General features: G+C 49.6%; 1 protein-coding gene across 2 annotated transcripts in view; it reads right to left on the bottom strand.

Moving 5' to 3' along the window:
- LGR6 (leucine rich repeat containing G protein-coupled receptor 6) overlaps nucleotides 1-18,862 on the bottom strand; it is a 135,116-nt gene that overhangs the window by 90,068 nt on the left and 26,186 nt on the right. The gene's annotated exons all lie outside the window — the stretch shown is intronic.

Here is an 18,862-nt window from a genome sequence, read left to right as displayed (position 1 = left end):
TCACTCTTTGCTATCTCTCATCTTAGGATAGGAAAGTAGCAAAGTCTGCAGCAAGTGGTTCAATACACAAGCTGGTAGTTGGGAAAAAAAAGGATGTTTCTGGGCTCCAAAGCTGTTCAAGAGCCCTCACACCTGATAGCTGCAACCCTGCCCTCATGGGCAGCTGCACATGAAGAAACCCACGCTGCTCACCCAAAGCTAGACCAAGGTGTGTCCAGGTGAGCCAGGGAGCATTGGTCTTTACAATTATGAGGGAAGACGAGGCCGAATGAAAAGCTGGCATTGTTAAAACCAGTGGGTACAGATGGGCCATGTACCCTACCAAGCAAAGCAATCGTGGCCAATGTCTTCTGGGGTTCTGGGTAGTCTTGTGTGAGGGCAGAAGGGGCTATTTTTGGTCATTGGACAGGGCACAGTTTGGCTCTTTGGACTGCTGAGACCAAACAGCAGAGGCAGGCAGGTGTAATAGGACAATAAGCAGGAACAACAGAAAAATAAAGGCAATTTACTTCACTTTTTCCTCGTGTAAATCTCACAGATTTGTGAGCCTGAGCAAGGGTGTTTCCTCTCTCCCCAGTGTCATTGGGAATCTGTCTTGGCATTGGACAAAGCCATGGAGGAAGGAGGCTTGTGCCAAGGACAAGGACTGAAGCATGAAGGAGAAAAGTCCCTCAGGAGAATCCAGTCACACAAGATGGACCTCTCCAAGACAGCTCCATCTGCTCAGAACACCTGAGATCCCTGCAGGTCACATATCAAATGCTCTGGAGCATCCCAGGCTCCAGAGGGCAGGAAATCGCTTCACTGGAAAACGGGTTTATTGAAAAATTTATTGAAATGCCTTTGTAGTCTTCAGTGAAACAATCCCTGAATTCTGTTAGCAAAGAGCAGAACACCTGGGGGGTACAGACATCTGCATTTTTCACAGTTTTCCACCCCCACCCCCCCCCAGGAAACAAACCCACCATGTTATGACCAGCTCTATTTGGCACTGGTGGGGGCAGCTGACACCTCGGGAGGGTCAGAAGCCCACCCTTACATTTTCTCTGGGGAACTGTCCTGTGAAAAAACCACACACATTCATGAGCCCTATTTGAAAATGCTCCAGGGAAACTTTCTCCTCTCCAAAGAAGCGGTGAAAAACTCACCAAAAACCTATGAGAATTCAAAATTCTGTCTTCAAAATGAATAAAAAAAAATAAAGTTATTGCCTGCACTGTTTTGTGTGCAACTCTGCATTCTATATTTGGATGATCCCGGGATACAAGAGTTAAAATATTATTTTGTGATGCTTCTATTTTTATTTCTAAACCCCTAAGGGTAGTTGCTACTTAGCACTCATTAAAACATCTTTTTTTCCTACATCAAAGTCTCTCCTGTTTGTGTTGTAATGAATCAGTCTGATGTTTTGACATTGTGGAACAATGTGAAAATAACAAAAAATAGTGTAAAATGAACGACTGTGAAAGAAAATACAGATCTGAAACATCCAAGATCTCCTGGAAACTGCAAGGCTTACTCCTTAAGTTGCCTTCTGCTGGCAGTGTATGGAACACTCCTTGCTCTCTGCAGGAGATACTTTTCAGACCTCGTGGATCTGCCTTTTAGGTGCCCAGCCCTCCTCCAGGCATGATGGGGACAGTGCCTGCACCGCACCCCTGGGTGGGGGGTGGGTTGCAGGGATGTGCAGACCCTCAGCATCAGTCCCAGTGTGTGGCTGAGGACAATGGGAGGTCAAATATGATTTCGAATCATAGAATCACAGAATGGTTTGGGCTGGAAGGGAACTTAAAGCTCATCTCGTTCCAATCCCCCAGGCAGGGACACCTTCCACTGGGCCAGGCTTCTTCAAGCCCTGTCTAACTTGGCCTTGAACACTTCTTTCCTCCCCCTTGATCCATATCTAAAAGGAACAAAACCCACTGGTTTCTGAAGAAATCTTCCAAAATGTAGAGGTGAAATACCATTATCCCATCACTGTGGCAGCCTCACAGCTCCACAGCTCCACAGCTTTTCTTAAAAAGCCCCACTCCCCTCCCTCTCACCCTCCTGCACCCCTGGGGCTTCTGGGCATGGGCAAGTCTGAGAGAAGGGGCTCTTTCCCACCATCTCTTTGGGCAGTGAAGAAAACCCAGCCCAGATTTCTAAGGTTATTGCACAGGAAACATTTGGAGTAATTTTATTTAAAACTTACTGACGTTTTGGCCGTTTGAATGCTCTGGTGGTTTGCAGTCCTGCAGGACTCGAGCACAGCACATCTACACTCAGAACCTTGAAAAGGGGACCCTGAAAGTGCAAACCCTGTCAGTAGTCTGCTAGCTAATGAACAGCAAGGCAAATGTGGTGCCAGTGACTCCACCTGGTCATTGACTCTCCAGTGTGACTTCCCACAGGGACCCCACTCCAGCTCCTCCAGAGCAGGGATATCACACCTGGCTTGGTGTGGCAGAATTCCTGGCCTGGCCATGGCCTGAGAACATCATGGAGGAGACGTGCAAGGACAGATGTTGTGATGGAGGAACAAGTTCCTCCAAGGCCTGGAAATGAACTTCCTGAGTACAGCTCTGGACCTGGTGATTTTTTTCTAGCCACAAAAGTACGAGAGATTTCTCCACAGGCTGTCCATGCTTGTGTGAGAGCTGAGGCACAGGATTCTTGCCTGAAGTGTTGTGGGAGTAAATATTTGACTTATTACTCATTTAAAGATGTTGTTGACTTGTTGCTGTGTTTTTCCAAGCTCGTGCTTTTCCTCTTAGTAAGGTTTCTTGTGTTGTGTACATCCCCAGCACAGGCAAGAGTGGAAGTGCTTCCTGTCAGAGCAATCAGAGAAGCTGTTTATCTCTTCAAGTGTTTGGGGGTGGTTACTTCAGTCAACCACATTAAACTAATTTAAAAGGAACCCATGGTATTTGAACCTTGTTGGATTATTTTTTTTCTGCAGCATCTGGCAGAAGGACTAAGGATTCATGGACTAAATGGGTTAGGGACTCCTCTGATCTTTGTTAGCTCTGTCAATGACTTTGACTTTCCAAACTAGGTTCTCTCTTTTGAGTGACCAGCATCCAGTGAAGTCAAACAAGTGCTGGGTCACTCATGTCTGTGCACAGCTGTTGTTATTTGCACTGGAGAACCCATTCCAAACACAAGGACTGTACCATAGCAGGCACTACAGAAATGCACGAAGAATATGATTCAAATCCCAAAGTCCCCTAAACTCTAAAAGAAATTAGAAAGGTAGAAGAGGAAATGGGGTGCTGCAGCTTCACCCCGGTTTGCAGTGTAGGACCTGCAGAAGACCTGTGCAGATTCTTGCCCGTGAGTTCATGACACCACACAGGATTGGTGTTCTGGGACAAGCCATCCCTCTCCTACCCCAAAGCCCCCCTGTTCCCCTCCTCAGTGACTGGCCTGTCTGTCCCCTCTACAAGATATCAAACAAAAGCAGGAATCCTTTAGCTGTCAAATCATCCTTCATGGCTCTGCTCTGTAATGCTGCCAGTAGAGTGAACTACTCCACTACTCCCAAAACTGAAACTGTGCTGGTATCACACCACTTATCCAAGAAGCAATGTCTTTTAAGGCCTCTTGCATTAGGTGTTGAAAATACCTATGCTTTCAAATGGCACTGCACCAAAGCCATCATGGCTATAATTACTGTGATTTAACTTCCCCCCCCTTCCCCAACTAATTCTAAACATTTATTGTAAGCATTTCTAACTTGTACCTGCAGGAAAACTGAGACACAGTTCATGGAAACTGAGCTCATGTGATTCAGTCTCAGACCTTACAACTCCTCTGGCCCTCGAGGGGTTCCTTAAATTATTTGCTTTGATGTCACCTTCTTTCATGAACAACCTTTGATTATTCCCTGATTAGCTACCTTCCTTACCAAAAAATGAGGTGACACACACACTGCTTTGGGTTCCCTGGTAGGACTGCCTGCCATGCTCTCTACTGGTGACCACAGTGTTTTAGCTAAGGAATGATATGAGCTTTAAAGATCAAAGGAATTTATCTTTGGCATCACTGCTTGGGGAGGTGGGATTCAGGCTGTGGTGCTGGGTGCTCTGAAGAATGGAGCCATGGATGTCCCTGTGGGGAGTGCACAGCCCCACGAGACTCAGCTCTGGTGAAGGTACCTGCAGGGCTTTGTGGACGTGGGTGTTCTGGGGCCAAAAGGAGAGGTTTTTATATTACAATAAGGGGGCTGCATGGAGGGCACCCTGCAATACTTGCCTGAGATAGGCCTAAGCAACATCCCCAGGACACACCTCTAGGGACAGCAGGATTGATGTGTCTCTCACAAACTCGAAGTGCCTAAAAGCTGCCCACAAAACTGGGGAGAGACAAACCCTGCCTGTGACCTAAAAGCTCCTGCCATGCCTTTCCCCAGGGGAAAAGCAAAGTCTTTCCCCAGAGATTCACTCTGATGGGAATTAACACAAGCAGAAATCAACAGACCTAAGGCAACACAGGTTGAAGTGCCTTCAGAGTAACACAACGAGACTGTGACTGCTCAGCCAAGAGGGTTCAAAGGTGAGAGGGTTTTGGGAGAGGATTTTGGCCAAGGCCAAGCAGAGAGCCTTCAGAGCCAGATGTGTGTCTGGTCCAGATCTGAAAATCCACAGAGCTGGCAGAGAGATGCTCTCCAGGGAGCTGTCACAGGACAGAAGACATCCTACAGAAAGAGCAGCTCCTACCCGTGGCTGAGAGAAGATACTCCCCAAACACCTCTCTCTACTCCAAAGGGGCAAAAAGTCTGGTCCCCAACTTCAGTCCCCTGAGGTGCTCTCCATGGGTCCCTCTGTCACTCAGCAGAATGAGAAGCCTGTGTCCTCCTGCTCTTGTAGCTGCCTTCAAGCAGAATTCTGCTCTGCAATGTTTCTGCAAGCTCAGGTTGTTGTTCCCAGACCTCCCCAGAGCCCACAGTGGGGTAATCCATGGGCTCCTGGCTTCTTTCCTGCCTCAGTGAAATCCAGTGCAATGTGGCAACACCTGGAAGTGATGACAGACATGGCCCAAGCCCCTGGACAGGACCTTCAGTATTTAGGGAAATGAACATTGTGCTCCCTGTTTGTAAGGAAGCAAAGTCACCCCAAAGGACACACCAGACTGCCATCCTGGTTTGAGCCTACAAAAAGTTACTAAGAATCCCAGATGGTGACTGTCTTCTCAACCCCTCAATTTCTCCACTCTATGAATATCTTAATATTTTTCAAGATATTCAGGATACTAATGTGCTCTCTTTCCAGCACAGGCTCAGCCTAGCTCCTCTCAGTGTTGGTGCTGAACATGAGGCTTCCCAGATGATTAAAAACATCTTCCTTGCACTCAGGCAGGTGAGCAGAATTTTTTACGACTGTGGGAAGAAGCTAATGACTTGGCATCCTCTTGATTAATTAATTGCACAATTACAGCATTAAGGCCTCCCAGTCCAGCAGTCTGATTTCTGGGGGACCTGAACAGACCAGACCAAAATTCCCACCCTTATCCTGTTCTTGCAAGGCATGAAACACCCTTGTCTCTCTGAAATCCCTGGGGCCTGAGCACTGTTTCTCTCCTGGCCACTCTCATTAAAATCCAGTAAAAACACACAATTACACCACCAGAAAAGAAGCCCAAAGGCAACAGATGATGGTTTCAGAAATTCTTTAGATTATACTAGAGTGATTCATAAAGGTTCTTGCTATCTCTTTTCCTCTTTATCTTGAAATCTCCAAGGTCCCCACAAAATGCCTGAATTGCTCGGGGCAAACCTGGGGCTGACAATAGAATGGTGCTTGGAGCCATAGAACCAGCTGTAATTTTTCCTAAAAGCCTGCAGGTTGAAAGTTACTCTGAAGGTAGTCTCCACAAAGAGAAGGAGAAAGGGAAGATAAAGAGATCAAAGCAGTAAGAGCTCATTTGCATCACACCATATCTGGAGGCACCAGCCCTGCTTCCACCCCATATCACTGCAATGGGCAAGAGCACAACGTGTTTCTACTCCCACCTCTCCACGTTTGAAAACAGATCAGTCATCTTGGATCATCCCCCATGTGTAGGCCCTATCCCTGATCTCCACAATGTTTCAATAATAAAGTCTCAGCCAGTTTGCCAGGCTGAGATTAAGCCCATCCCTGCACCAGAAGGTCTTCAGAAGTTGGGTCTGTGCAGGGAGAGCAGTGACCCACAGTGAGCACAGCTCTGATGCTACTCTGGCTACTGCTCCTCCACCTCCTCCTGTACCTGCCCTGGCTCTGCACTGTGTCAGGTGCCCTCCAGCACAGGAGCAGAAAGGGGCTGGGCAGAGGAAGGCTGTGTTTCTGCCCCTGGGACTGGCTGATGTGAGAACAAGAAGAAATCCTTTTAGAATTCATGTGCCAGGCCAGGGCTATCAGTAAAGCCATCCCATGCCAGGGCACACAGAGTCTGCCAGGGGAAGGGCTCCCTCTTGGCAGCAGAGGAGACATGAAGGTGTGGGGTGCACAGCCCAGGGCAAGGAGAAGGGCAGGTGACTTGGCAGAACGAGCTGCAACCCCACGGATGAAATGTGGCTGAGGAACAGCAGCCACTGTGCCGTGGGGTAGGAAGGAAACTTGGATCAGAACATAAGGGCATTTTTTCCAGAAAGGTAAAACTCTGAATTTTGCTAAGTGTGCCACAGAATCATGGAATCACAAAACACCCTGAGCTGGAAGGGTCCCACAAAGATCGATTCAAGGCCTGGCCCTGCACAGGACAGCCCCAGCAATCCCACCATGTGCCTGAGAGTGTTGTCAAATGCTCCTTGAACTCATGGAGATTTTCCTCCTTGGTTCCTTCTCCTCTCTGCAGCTGTCCTGGCTGCCCGGGGGAACATGAGGATCACAGGGGAAAGCACTTGTGCTGTGAGGAGCCAGGGAGCACATGGCTTGTCTGGCTGGATACAGCTCTTAGGAGCACGATAGGCACTGACATCTTCTGGTCTACAGGTGTATGAGTGCCCTGGTGCTTTCTGTGCCCATTCACACAGAGCTGGAGATGAGAAGTCTCACACAGCAAACTGAGGATGAGGCTGATGGAGCCTCCTCCCCTTCCATCTTTCACCTTCTAGACAGAGCAGCCAATGCAGCAGCCTGCTTTGAATTGGATGTTGGGAAAGAACCACATTTTTCTTTTCTGTTACCATTCTGCAAATTCATGTTTTTGGTGACTCCCATGAAAGAATTGGTTTGGGTTAATGAAAATAACATAAAAGGTGTGGTTTCCACACTCCTCCCCCCAAGTTGACATAAAAAAAAAAAAATCATCCCAGAAAGGACATTCTAAACCAAAAGTCATTTGAAAAGAAAAATACTTTCTGTCTGGGAAATGCCCAAGCAGGACTTCTCAGGCTCTTTAAAACTCTTTTTATGTGTTAGCCTCATGTAATGGGATTGCCGGCAAGTGGAGAAGCTGGATCAACCTTAACATTCTTGTTAGTGTGAGCACATCAAATCTAAAAGAACCTCTAAACTAAAAAGAAATATTGTGGCACGAATGAGAGCAAGGAATACTTTTCTAAAGCAAGAAAATTGAGATTGCAAGCACACGACCTTTCTGCCCACTGTGTCCTTTGGAGCAGCCACAGCCCAGCAATGTCCTGACTTTTGGCAGTGAAATGGTCTCCTCTAGATCCATGAAAAGAGCTTCACATCTCCTTGTGTTCAGAGTGTAGGTTTTTTTCCTGTCCTTCTCCAGGTCTCTGCTGGGTTTCAGGTCCTCACTCGCGGGGCTTTCTGGAGACAAAAATTCCTCCTGTGGGAGGAATTATCCTCTTAACACCCATTACAGCTACCAGGTAAAGGTGAACCCAAAAGCATCTTCCTCTTTGCTGCCAAGCCAAAGCCTTTTGAACAAGACAATGAGCAGTGAACAGTGAACAGGGGCAAATGGTACATCTGTCACATTCCCTACATAAATGTCCTTGAAACCACTTGAAGTTGCAGCATGTCCAGCACAGTGACACTCAGTGGTGTGACTTTGTTCAGGACACAATAACCCACTGTCAGTCTCCACTCTCCACTGGACTTATGCACTGGCCATAGGGCTATTAAAGGGAGAGTGAGTCTTGTTGACCACTCCCTGGCTCTCCAGTTCATGAATCATCTCATGGATGTTGTGGTAGCCATCAGCACTTGTCTTCAACCCCCAGCAGTCCCACAGCAGAATGGTCCTCTGAGAGACCAGGCAAGATATTCAGTTGTCTCATTTCCTTTGTCTCCACAGCAGCTCTCCCAAAAGCCCAAATATGCTGGTTTGGGTCCTTGAATTACCCTCTCCTGAGGTAATCTGTGCCAAGGATACAAAGGGCCCCTGGGCCTGTCACAGTGGGGTGTTTTTACCATTCGTTCCCAGTCAGGGTCACTTCAGCTTCCAGCTGTTGGGATCCCCCTGTCACCCCAGAAATGGAGATGGATTCTGCCCCTACATATCTCAGTGGCATCAGGGTACATTGTGCACTGGGCACTAAAGCCTTATACTCTTGTGGGTCTGATGTGCCACCACATCCACACAGTCCACTAGATCCGACTGCCCCTTTCCTCCACCTGGCTGGAGGCCCCTCTAGTCTTGGTCACAAATACTCGTTGCTCACTTCTTGTAAGTATGAACTGGAGGTCCCTTCAAGAGGATGGGAAGTAACATCAACCCTCCTCTTCTGTCTGAGGACTTGCCCACTGGAAAGTGGAGTGGTATTTATCCTTGAAGAATTTCTGTGATGGTTGTTCTTCCTCTCAACTCATGTACCCCTGCTGCTGGGTCAGAGGTGGGTTTTACACCCCACTTCATGTCTTCTCCATGGTCATGGATATAAAACCTCAGGTTATCTCATGGTGTGTCCCCTCTCTCTGGAGCAGGGGGGCACTCGCTCCCAACAGCAGAGACTCTGAAACTTTTGCCCCATGGATTGTGTGCACTGGACCTCCTCTGGATCTACAGGGGACTGCTTTTTATTTGAATCCCTGTAGATTGGCTCCAGCACAGCTGCTTCTCTCAGGCACTGGATACCTTTCTTTGTGGTGTTCCACTTGTCTCAGTGCACTGTTGGATCATCCTTGAGAGAACACCTTTCCCTCACACTTGACAGTCGCCTCCAGAGGCTCAGAGTTTCTGTCCTCTTCCCAATCCCCTGGTCAGTGCCTACATCCCAGGACAGGGATCCCAGTTGCTTGACTTCACTACTCTCTAGTTTCATGCTGTGGGCTGTGATATCCCAGCCCTGGAGCAGCCAGGTCACCAGGGGCTCTCCTGGGGACAGCTGAAACCTTTTCAGACATCTTGCAGCTCACCGAGATGGGGATCGGGTGATCATCTCTGGCCCTGCCTCTTCCTCCTGTTCTGAGGGCCCTCCTTCTCTTCATCCCTCACTATGCAAACTGATTTGGTCTTGGATTTCTTGTTCTGTACAGGGGTGACTGTTACCAGCATGGATTGTGCCTCTGGTTCAGCTGTAGTTTGAGTGGCCGTGGTGCCTGTTGCTCTGTTTTCCTCCTCCTCCCCCTCAGGGTGCTGTCTGGTGACAAGCAGTGTCTGACAAAATAGCAGCCAGGGCCCAGCATGCAGCAATGAGTTGCTCCTCTCTGGAGTTGCCACAGCATTCTCCTTGCAGAATATTCTGTCACTTCATCAGAGTCCTGTAGTTGTTCAGGAGTAAATTTCCAAACCATTGGAGCAGAATAGTCCTTCAAAAACAGGCCACCACCACGGCCCTGGGGAGAATTTGATCCCAAAGTCCTGAAACTAGCAAGTAAAGCAATACAGGTGAAGTAGAGGGTTGGAGTTGGTGCAATGCAGTTTGTGTCTGTCACTACCTGGAAGAAGCAGGAAAAATTTGGAAATATCTTACAGGGGACCAAACCTGATAAATTTTTTAGTTGAAAACGTCTGAATGGCTAACTGAAATGCTTTATGCTGGCGTCAAAACATTTCATTCACTAAAAGCCTAGCCATGACAATGCAATATTTGATAACAGGCAGCACCTGCACAAACTAACCTGAGGCTGAATTTGGAAAAATCACAAGTAAAATGAAAGACCAACTGAAACAAAACCCTTCTCTTCCGACTCAAACACCTCCAATATGTTTTCATTTAAAAAAAAAAAATTGACTATATACGTGTGCTGCCTGGAAACTTCTGCATTTGCTGAAGAGCAGTTTTTGCTGAGGAAACTGTTACTCAGGGAAAAGCGTGGTTTCTCTGTGCATCATGAGAGGATCCTTTCGCTGCTCACAGCAAAGTACCAGCATGGGTGCCAAGCACAGCCACCACAGGGAAGGTCTATGGCCCTGGAGGGACCTTGCTCTTGGTGCCAGGCCGTGTTTACACACAGAAGATGTTTCCTGAGCAGCTGTTCCCCATCTGGTCCCGATGGAAAGCTGATGAGTTTCTGTATTTCTCTGGCACGTTGCTCTGAGGTGTCTGTGTTATCTCCAGCGCTGTGCATGCCCCCATAGGAAAACCCACGTGCTGGGATGGAGAGGTGGCTCAAGTGTCAAGGAGGGAGAAAGGCACAAAGAGCTGGCAGAAGGAGCAGGGCTTGGCATTTGGAGGTTGGGCTTCTTCCCCTTGCACGCGAGACATTTGGACTTGCCAAATGTTGATGTCAGTGCTGCAGCTGTGCATCGGCCTCTCAAAGAACAGGAATCTGGTTACTGGGGTATGGAGGATTGTACCTGATCTGGCACTCCTGGACAGATCCTCTGAAGTTCCTGGAAAAGCACAAGAGGTTTGCTGGCAAGAAATAATAGGAAAAACTTCGATGAGAAGCCTGTGTCTTCCTGCCCGCGATTCCTTGGAGCAAACTGTTCCAGTGATAACTGATTTCTCTTACCCAGAAGGGGAAAGAAGATCTTAGGTCAGAGAAAAACAAGCACTTAAATATGCCAGATGCAAGCACAAGTCCTATGAGGAGAGGCTGAGGGAGCTGGGGCTGTTCAGCCTGGAGAAGAGGAGGCTCAGGGGAGACCTCCTCACTCTCTGCAACTCCCTGACAGGAGGGGGGAGCCAGGTGGGGGTTGGGCTCTTTTCCCAGGCAACTCTCAGCAAGACAAGAGGGTATGATCTCAAGTTGTGCCAGGGGAGGTTTAGGTTGGATATTAGAAAGAATTTCTTTCCAGAGAGGGTAATCAGACACTGGAATGGGCTTCCCAGGGAAGTGGTGGATTCTCCATCCCTAGAGGTTTTTAAGATGAGACTGGATGTGGCATCAGTGCCATGGGCTGGGAACCGCAGTGGTAGTGGATCAAGGGTTGGACTTGATGATCTTGAAGGTCCCTTCCAACCCAGCTGATTCTATGAGGCCACGGACTTTATGCCCAAATCCGTGGCCTCATGGAGAGGGACTGCTTCTCAAATACTTGTTAGAAAGCTCTGTGGAGATGAAGCATGAGTTAATGTCCTATGGGGGAATTTATCCAGGGAAGGTTGTGTTGGGGACAGAGGCTCCCCAGGTAGCACAATTTGGCCAAGAGGTGAGGAGAAGCCCCATCTCCATCTTGGCCATGTGCAGCACCAAGCCCTACACCTGTGCCCTCACACTGTCAGGCTGCACCCAGCCCTGAGCTCCCCTATGCCCAAGGCCATGTTTACCACAGGGGCTGCCTGGTCTGCTGAGCCCAGCCAAGCTGCTTTCCAGACTCAGCTCCCTTGAAAGATTCGTTGTACCCCATCTTGCCTTAAGCACTACTTGCAGCTCTGCAGATTCCCACTGCTCTCAGAAATGCTTTGCTGGAGGGTGGTCAGGATGGCAGCTCAGTCCCAGCAAGGTCTGGACAGCTACAAAGAGCCTGATAGGGCTGTAAGCACCTTCAGTGCTGCTGTCAGTTCTGAGCCCCTCATGACAAGAAAGATATTGAGGGGCTGGAGCTTGTCCAGAGAAGGGAACGGAGTGGGGGAAGGGTCTAGAATACAAGTTTGATGAGGAGCAGCCGAGGGAGCTGGGAGGCTCAGGGGGGACCTTCTCACTCTCTACAACTCCCTGAGAGGAGGGTGGAGCCAGGTGGAGATCCATCTCTGCTCCCAAGGAAAAAGGGGCAGGACAAGGCTGAAACAGCCTCAAGTTGCAGCAGGGGAGGTTCAGGTTGGATATTGGGAAAAATGTCTTCCCTGAAAGGATGGTCAGGCACTGGCCCAGGCTGCCCAGGGCAGTGGTGGAGTCACCATCCCTGGAAGTGTTCAAGGGCTGTGTGGGTGTGGCACTTGGGGACATGGTTAATGGTGAACAGGACAATGCTGCGGGAACGGTTGGACTCGATGATCTTGGAGGCCTTTTCCAACCTAAATGATTCTGTGATTCCGTGACTGTAAGCACAGATTCTACATGAAGGCATATGCATGAACTTGCAGCAAGCTGTGGAGAACGTGCATGCAGCACACTGGCACTGAGAAACACCAGTCCCAGACTGCAGCCAGACACAGCACAGGTGAGCGTGGCCCCTGGTTTCCAAACTGCTTCCCCAAGGCTGGCATGGTGTCAGCTGGGGGCTGGCAGGAGGGATGAGGGAGGCAGTGCTGTCTCAGGAAACAGCCCCCAGAAACACTCAAGCACTCGTCCTTCCCACATTTGGTTTGGAAAGGCTGTGCAGAAGCTTGTGTTTAAATGGCACTTTTTAAACACTCCCAGCCACGATGACCAACCAACAAAGACAATTCAGTGTCATAAACATCCAGAACAGCCAAGGCTGTGTTCTCATGCCTGGAATGGGTGGAAGGCTCAGATCTGGCGTCTCTGACACTGCTCTAGCCAGCTCTAGTGCCAGCTATGTTGCAATGCTGGCTGACAGACATGAGAAGGTGGGCTTCGGTGAATGTTTCCATTTGGCTTGTTGTGCACCATGAGGCCAAGTTGCTCCTCATCATCACTGCCCTGTTCTTACAAGTGCATCTTTCAGAGTCACCCTGTGAACCCAAGCTTGGGCTTGCCCCTGGGAAAACCAGGGCTGGGATCAGCTGGGAAACCAAGTCCTGAAGTAGTGTCAGCATGCTACCTTTCCTGGCTACCCCGATTTTCAAGCAGAACCAGGCATTGGTTTTCTTTTTGGCCCATCAGTCATAGAATGTGGGCACCAGCCCTCCCAACGGGGTTCATCCTGCTGGCTCCTGTGTTGGGATGCTGTGATGCTGGCAGCAGGCAGGAGTGGTGGCTTCAGTCATTCGACAACAAACAGGGAAAAACACTGTTTCAGCTCTGTGTTATCCACAGACTTTCACCTGTGCCTCCAAGACTGGGGTCTTGCTGCTGGCACTGCTGTACCCTGAGGGATCAGGTGGGGTCTGTCTGTCCACGCTCAGCCCTCCATCAGGGCAGATTCCAAATGCAGAATGACAGAATGGTAGAATGATAGAATGACTTGGATTGGGAGGGACTTTAAAGATCATCTTGTTCCAATCCCTACCCTTCCACTAGAGCAGGTTGCTACAAGCCCGGTCCAACCTGGCCTTGAACATTTCCAGGGATGGGGCAGCTACAGCTTCTCTGGGCAACCAGTTTAGAGACAAGGCCTTTGTTCATGACAGTGTCAAATACTTTGCACTTCATGACAGTGTCAAATACTTTGCACAACAGCATCTGCTTCACCCAGACACCTGAGACCTTGTCTGCACTGACCCACAGAGATCTCAACAGGGACCCTGTGGCACCCTGCACTCACCTTGACTTTGAGTCGCCAGGTTAGGGATTTCCTGTGGGTCCTGTATTGTATCCACAGCAGTCTGCAATACCACAGACTATCTCAGATGAGACTTAAAGCCCCTGTGTGGGAAACTGCATTCCAGTCCCAAAAGACTTGGCCAAAACTTTGGCCAAACAAAGAGTGACAGTTGTGTCCAGCCCAGAGCTGGAAAAGTGACCTCCTGGTCGTTTCTCTTCTCTTTTTTATGCTTTGGGCCTCAGCAGCCAAGTCAGCAGGGTCCTCCTCTGACCAAAATAACTGAGAGACATGGGAGAGGCAGGGAAGAGCTGCGGGGGAATAACAACCTTGTGCCTGTGCATTTTATCACGGATTCAGGTGCCCTGTTACGCTGTTCACTAGCAGGGAGGTGTACCACAAGGATGCAGGATGGATCAGGCTGGATGGGGCTCTGAGCAACTTGCTGTAGTGGAAGATGTCCCTGCCTATGGCAGGGGAGTTGGAATGAGATGGGCTATAAGGCCCCTTCCTACCCAAACCAGTCTGTCATTCTATGATTCCTCCTGCTCTACCCTGAGAGGAGCTGCCCGTTGCAATGATGGGGCAGCAGGACCTCCCTTAAGGTTTGCACTTGCTTTTTTAACCTGCTTTGTGGCACTAATTCAGTCATGACTGTGAGAAGTGGTTGTTGGGACAGAGGGCTACCTGTGCAGGTTGGGATTTTCAAAGGAACTTAAGTAAGGCCCTGAAAATTGCAAAGAGAAGCAACAGGACATCCACAGAGCGTGAGAGGAGAAAATCATGTCATAACACAACACCTGCTGAGCAGCGAGGCAGTGTCCAGGCTTTGAGTTTCAGCCCACTTTTCTTGGAGGGGGGTGTTCTCTGTGCCAAAACAAGTCAGAGGAGGAACAATCACATCATGACAGGGCTGAATACATTTAATGCACTCAAGCAGGAAAGGAAAGCAATAATTCACTCTGGAGCAGGACTGGCTTGGGATGTCTGGCGCTGCAGATGATTTATATTTAGAGTTGGGCTTGGCAGGTGCTTTTATGGAACAGAAGTTTGGTTTTCTCTTGTATTCAACCTATCCCAAAAGTAGTTTAAACCATTCCACTTTGTGGCATGGCCAACTATTAACTAGCGCAGCTGGGGAAGAAGTGCCTCTTCTATTTCTTGGGAGCTGGGTAGTGCTGGGTGCTGCTGGAGACATGGCACTGGCATTAATCAGAGGTGTCAGCCTCTTCAACATCCTGCGCCCAAATATCTGAGTGGATTGGCAGAAACACTGGAGCCAGAAAGAGTTGGGCTCCTCTCCTGTTCCAGCCCTCTCCCCTGCTCTCCTGCACCCTGTGCTGCCATGCCAGCATGAGGACTGAGAATTAAAAGGCCAGGTGAGGCCACATGCTCCCAGCACTGTGGCAGAAGGGCAGACAACATGTCCCTGCAGTGGGGCTGACCTGCCATGGGTGTCTGGGATGTGTTTTGCAGCACTGGCCATGAACAGCTGCTGACTCCATATATGGGGAAGGAATCAGGAAAAGGGAACCCCCCCCATAATTCAGAAGCTTAAGTAAAACTTAAAATAGCTCTTTCGGTATCATTTAAGTCCTGCATCTAGGGCTTTACAGAAACTGAGAAGCACTGGTTTTCCTGCTGGTACTTGGGCAGAAAACCACAAGACTGATGTTACATGCAGAGATGGGATATCACTGGATAACTGCCACCAATATCTGGAAGGGGTGTGAGAGGCCATGGAATGATCCTGGACGTGGACTTGTCTATTGGCCTTCCCTCACCACTCAGGCACCAGAGATTTTGGGGTGTATAGACTAAGGCTGGGGCTATGCATGTCCCCAGCATACCCCTGATGCTCCCACCTACTCTGTGGGCTGTGGTGGGAGACACAACATCCATGGAGCACAGGGACACTCTGCCCAGATAGTCCACCTGGCTGTCTCCACCTGATGGCAATGTCTGTGCAGGGCAGTGCTAAAGGGCCTCCAACACATACCATCTCGAAGCTTCTTGTTAGTTTTCTCACCAGCTCACTTATGCAATGATCTAAGCACGTCCAAGGCCAAAACCTTGGGAAGCTGGAAAATTCAGCAAGCCAGTGCCATCAGGAGAGGCTGCGACAACGCTGTGCAGCTGCAACCAGTGGACCCATATTGGTTTAAATCAACTGTTTAGTAAAGACATAGCACCTGTCTGGAACGGTCAAGAATTTGAGCAACGTGGCAGCCTGAAGCCGTGGATCCCGACACAATGGCCTTTGGCAGCAGAAAGGGTGATGAAGTGTCAGCGTTGCTGGGGCAGCATTTCCTGGTCCGCGCCTGCTGCACCCACACCACGAAGGGAAGGGATTGCAAAAATACCATGTGGGCAGTTGCAGGTTGCGAAAGTGGTTTTTTTTTTCTAGCTGAAAACAGATCCCTCCTCACCCCCACACAGCCCACAAGACCTCACCTCTCGCCCTGACTTTCTGCTGGCCTCGCCATGCACCCACACTCTTGTGTGATCCGGCGTGTGATGCTGCCTGTCATGTCCTCCTGCACTATCAAAGGCATCAGGGAGACGTTTAATTCCTACTGATGGGGCAAATGAAATAGGGTTGGGACATTTTTATGCTCTGAATAAGGGAGAGGGGGGTCACCAACCAGACATGGTTGAGAAATCTGGCAAAAGAAGTGTCAAAGCAGGTGGGGTAAGCTTCGCCCAGAGGCAGAAAACCATCCCAGCCCAAGGATTCAGGTTCTGGCTCCCATCTGTGAATGCAGCTGGCACTCAGAAGGCAAACCTTGCCTGTTGCAAGCACCCAGTGCTCGGGGCTCTCCCTGGCTCTGCTTTGCTGACAGGGCAGGACAATGGAGGCAGTTCCGGAAGCAAAGAAAGTTCCAATTCCCCCAGCCAATTACCTCATGGCAGTAAATCTTCCACCTCTCTTTCCCAGTCACCGGTGAAGCCTGCCTATTGTTTGGGGAGCCTGTCTGTCTGCCCCAGCACAAAGGGGAGAACAATCAGTGGGTTTGAGTAACATCCGATGCATTAAAATACGGAAGAATAAAGCAGGGAAAGGGCCAAGGAGGAGGTGGGTGGGGAGGAGATCTCCAAGAGGCTGCTCTGATGCAGGGGTGTCTGGTTTGCAGAGGCTTCCAGCCTGCTGGTGGAGGTGTCACCCAGGCTGGGTGCTGCTCAGGGTCATGCTGGGGAGGACTGGGGACCCCTCAGTGTGGTGGTTTTCAGAGAGGGGGTGCTGCTGGCCTGGAAGGGGATTGCTGCCTACAGCATTGTCCACATCCTGCCCATACACCCTAAACCTGTCTTCTGTGAGGTCAAACCGCCTAGTTTTCTGGCAACAAAGTGGCAAACAGTCCCTGAAGGGTGGTAGATCATCATGGTGGGCATCTTCTTGTTCCCTCTGTGTTGCCCCAGTGCCCTGCCAGGCACTGATCTGCATCAGAAAGAAAATATTCTGTGCTACCAAGATCCGGACTTTTAGATAATATCTCTACATTACTGCCAACAATCTTGATGGTCCTGCCTGTTTCCTGGTTGATTAAGGGTCAATGGATGCCAAAGGAGGTGCCCTCTCCAGCTTTGCAGCTTGCTGGAGCCAGATATGAGCAGCTTCACCTTTTCTTTGGACAGCCCAATGCGCTGTTCTTCCCAGGAAGAAAAGGGACCTTGTTCTTCCCAAGGTCCTGGGAGATCCAATATGAATCCAGTCCATGCTTCATCAGCAGGACATTGTTTGCCTGCACAGTATCTGTGCAAGAGATGAGAAGCAGCTGCAGCAATGTCTGTGTTCTGAGGCGTAGTCTGCATTTTTGGTAGTCTGGAAGAACCAGGAGCTGCACCTGTGAACTGATGGAGCTGAACTTCTTCAAAGTTTGAGTTCTTCCATCTGCAATCCCCTCTCTCTCAAGCCAAGTTATGACCAGACTCCATATCCCTCTCTTGCTAGACAAGATTACTGGAAGTAGGAGAAAGAGGCCCTAGTGAAACAGAGGGATTTCCTTAAAGTAAACTGCACGTTCTGATGAAAAAATGGAGAGAGTCCAGACTTGTGCAGATCATGAGAGACTGAGGATAACCAAGTGAGGAGCAGACATCAGGCTTTTGGGCAGCCCTGATGTCATCCCATCTGATTGATGTCTGACCACCACCTCTTCCTGCCACTGCTACACCACCAGACCTGTTCTGCTGAGCACCAGATCTGTACCAAGTGTTTGAAGGGCTGAGTGCAGGAGAGGAGAGCAGCTGCTGGGGAGCTCTGGACAGGTATGTGACAGGGCACGTCCCTTGGAGGGTGCAGGAGGTGGAGCTGGATGAGGACTGTGAAGCAGTTGCGGGACAGCACAGGATACTTCTCTAATTTGTCTTCTGGAATTGCTGTTCTTTCTTCTGCTTGCTGCTTTGACAGGCATTGGCTGCCATGGGTGTCTCTTGCCCTCTGTAGCCCCACTGCAGTATCGTGACACCTTTTCCTCTCTTTCCTGCAGGACAGGTAACTAACTTACGTGCAATGCTACCAGGCACTTTTTGTACTGCCTAGGCTAGGGGGACTTTCACCTGTAGCCCGGAGAAAGGGGCAGCAGAGAGGAGCTGGATGCTACTGTGTGGAGGCACAGCAAGGCTCTGGCTGCATGCTCAGCCCCAGATGACTCCTCGGCCCTGTTTGAGTGGAGCTGACCTTGGACACAGAGATCGAGGCATCTGTGTGGGTAATCTAGGGAATACTTTGGGGTTTGACTGCCTTCCCACTCAGGATGTGGCCACACACCTTGGGGTATGGGCAGACACCTTATCATGGTTGGAATGGTTGCTGGCAGCCTGATCCCGTGTAAACCATCTTTAGAGCCATGGCCTGATTTGCTCCAGGTCCCTGTGGTTCTTTAGGATGGAAGGAGGCCTCTCTGGATGACAGAGGCAAGCAGCATCACCCCATGCTGGTCCAGGGTCCAGCAGTCCCGTCCAACTCCAGCGTGATATTGCTTTTATGTCATGCAGTTCAATTGTACAAAACATTTCTGGGGGAAATCGGTGATTGTGTTGTTTCTTCTCTGCATTTTGGACTCGGCTTTGGGGTCAGAAACCTTTCATTGCCCCATCACACTGAGACACAGAGACAGACAAAGTCTTCTACTCTGTGCCTTAGAGCTGACACAGCTGCCATGACCCACTGAACTGCTGAACACTGCGGGGGAATCTCAAACCACCATGGCAG

The sequence above is a fragment of the Corapipo altera genome, unplaced genomic scaffold, assembly GCF_003945725.1.
Source record: "Corapipo altera isolate COAL_440 unplaced genomic scaffold, ASM394572v1 202, whole genome shotgun sequence".
In the NCBI taxonomy this organism is placed as follows: Eukaryota; Metazoa; Chordata; class Aves; order Passeriformes; family Pipridae; genus Corapipo; species Corapipo altera.
Note: the sequence above shows the minus strand (reverse complement) of the source record. Positions and strands in the feature narration are given on the sequence as shown.